Source organism: Coregonus clupeaformis, chromosome 23 (assembly GCF_020615455.1).
Source record: "Coregonus clupeaformis isolate EN_2021a chromosome 23, ASM2061545v1, whole genome shotgun sequence".
NCBI lineage: Eukaryota > Metazoa > Chordata > Actinopteri > Salmoniformes > Salmonidae > Coregonus > Coregonus clupeaformis.
This window is the reverse complement of record NC_059214.1, coordinates 12,868,923-12,872,032: the sequence shown is the minus strand read 5'-3', so window position 1 is coordinate 12,872,032 and position 3,110 is coordinate 12,868,923.

The window sequence follows — 3,110 nt, the reverse complement described above, 5'->3', positions numbered from 1 at the left end:
TTCGCAGATGAGCTAAAGGCGACCGGGGATTCAAGTTTCAAGTTTTAATGTCACGTGCACAAGTACAGTGAAATGCCCTTCTTGTAAGCTCCAACCCCAACAATGCAGCAATCAATATCAATGTAGCACTAAAACCAACATAAGGTAGAACAAAAACACAGGAGAAAGAAAAGTAAAAAATAAGAATAACACAAGAAAGTAAGAAGCTACAGTATATACAGGGTCAGTAGGAGAAAGCCCTGCCTCCAACTGTTTGCTTAGAAATTCTAGGAACAATAAGGAGGCCTGCGTCTTGTGACCGTAGCGTATGTGTTGGTATGTACGGCAGAATCAAATTGGCGAGATAGATAGGAGCAAGTCCATGTAATGCTTTGTAGGTTAGCAATAACATCTTAAAAATAGCCCTAGCCTCAACAGAAAGCCAGTGTAGGGAGGCTAGCACTGTGGTAATATGATCACATTTTGGGGTTCTAATCAAGATTCTAGCAGCCGTATTTAGCACTAGCTGAAGTTTATTTAGTGCATTATCCGGGTAGCCGGAGAGTAGAGCATTGCAGTAGTTTAATCTTGAAGTGACAAAAGCATGGATTAGCTTTTCTGCATCAAATTTTAACAAAAAGTTTCAGATTTTTGCAATGTTACGAAGATGAAAAAATGCTGCTCTTGAAATATTTTTGATATGTTCGTACAGAGTAACGCCGAGGTCCTTCACAGTTTGATTTGAGACGACTGCACAACCATCGAGATTCATTTTCAGATCTGACAGCAGATCTCTTTGTTTCTTGGGACCTAGAACTAGCATCTCTGTTTAAAACAAAAACAAAAATCTGCCATTCACTTCATTATGTCTGAAACACAGGCTTCCAGGGTAGGCAATTTTGAGGTTTCACCATGTTTCATCGAAATTTACAGCTGTGTGCAGTCTGAAGAGCAGTCAAAGTTGACATTATGTTTTCTAGAACGGAACCTTAAGGAACACCGAAACATACCATTGATTTGTCAGTGGACAAACCATCCAAAGAGACGAACTGCTACCTTTCCGACAGATAGGATCTAAACCAGGCAAGAAGTTGTCTGTGTAGACCAATTACGGTTTCCAATCTTTCCAAAAGAACGTGGTGATTGATGGTGTCGAAATTGGCACTGAGGTGTGGGAGCACGAGGATAGATGCAGAGCTTTGGTCTGACACAATTAAAAGGTAATTTACCACCTTCACGAGTGCGGTCTCAGTACTATGATGGGGTCTAAAACCAGACAATTTTCCTAAAATGTTTGAGAGGAATGGGAGATTTGATATAGGCCAATCGTTTTTTTTATTTTCTGGGTCAAGGTTTAGCTTTTCCAGGAGAGGCTGGAGGATAGGGAGCCGTTTATTATGTTCAACAAAGGAGGGCCAAGAACAAGAAGTAGCTCTTTCAGTAGTTTAGTTGGAATAGGGTCCAGTAGACAGATGGAAGGTTTACTGGCCATTACCATTTTTGTGAATGTTTTGACAGATACAGGATTTAAAAAATGTGAGTGTTTCCATTGATCCGAGGTCCTGGCAGTTCTATGCAGACTCAGGACAACTGAGATTTGGATAAATAGCCATATTCAAGGAGGAATCCGAGAAGTTAATTTATTTCCATGACAACATTAAAAATCTATTTTGGATTGACCAAAGTAGATATTTTTAAATACATATAACTTCAACATTTTATATCATGAAATTTCGATTTGAAATCTTTTGGACATCAGAGCAATCTTGAGGGAATCCTATTTGAGTCAGAAAAGGATATTCATATGATAAGTAAGCTATACAAAACCTTGCAGAGAGCCTATCCAACTGACACTCTCTTAGATTAATTTTTAACTATTGGAACCATGACTTAAAAATAACAATATTGGCACAAGATGAAGGGAATGTTGGAACATAACTATTTAAATTACAGTTAACTAAATGTATGCATAATCCAGTATAAACTAATGTATAGAATTGATTATACAAGAGACAAAATTCACAAATTCTACAACACAACGGCAGAGTCAGGTCTTAAGTGTAAAACTAACAATGACTCAATACTCCATGCCTTCTGGGAATGCTGTAAAGTCCAAAAGTTATGGGTGGAGTTAGAAAGTTGGCTGTAAGAAGTATTACAATGTAATTGTACTTTTAATCTGTCTGTCTGTATATTTCAAGACATGGTTTATGAGGGTGCAGTGAGATACCCGATGGGTTGGACGATACCTTTCTCGTCAATCATCTTGAAAAAACGTATACTTAAAAACTGGAAATCAACCAATCCTCCGTCATTAACACAATAGAAAGGTAAAATGCTTTACTATTTAAATGTTGAAAGTGTGTGGGCAACGGAGAGAAACAAAATGGTGCAGTTTGATGCCATGTGGCCGAGAGTGATGTGGGCGCTGGAGATGGGCATGTGAGCATATGGGTCTGGGCAGGTGTGATGTAGTTGTTGTTTGTGTGATGTTGTTTTGTATTGTTTCGAAAATATATAATAACAGATGTTACGTTGTAATGCAGCTTTTGCTCCCAAAATTATGCCTGTTTTTAGAGCTGTTCCCTTTCTCTCCTCCTCCATTTGCTTCCAGTTAACAACAGAGGTTGCATGGCCTGTGTCCAGTGCATGCTTTACGTACGTATATTGATAGGACTAATGATATCCACGTTTGTGACCAGCTTTATGTCTGTTTCGCTAATCCAGCTCTGGGGAGGGCGTTTTCTAAGCAGCATCTTTCTCATCTCCCTGGCGTATGACAGCAAACGACAAGGGCTTGCCTAGCGGTGTGCGTGCTCACTCCACTAGGGGTGTGGCGGCTGCTGATGGTAATTTTTCTGTAAACTATTAGATAAACAAAGTTAATTACACACATGACGAACAAGGAGTCATAATTAAACATTGGTACATTGCTGTTGCTAGGCAAGAACTTAGTGAATTCCTCTCACTGGATTTGTGTGTGTGTAAAATGGGCATTTGACCTGTCATTGGGTCAAATTCTACAGTTGTCTTATCTTATCTGTAACTGCAACCAGACTATGACCCTGTGGCTCTCTCCATAGGCATATCCCTGGAACGAGCCAGGGTTGAACAGAGTTCAGGCTAAACCT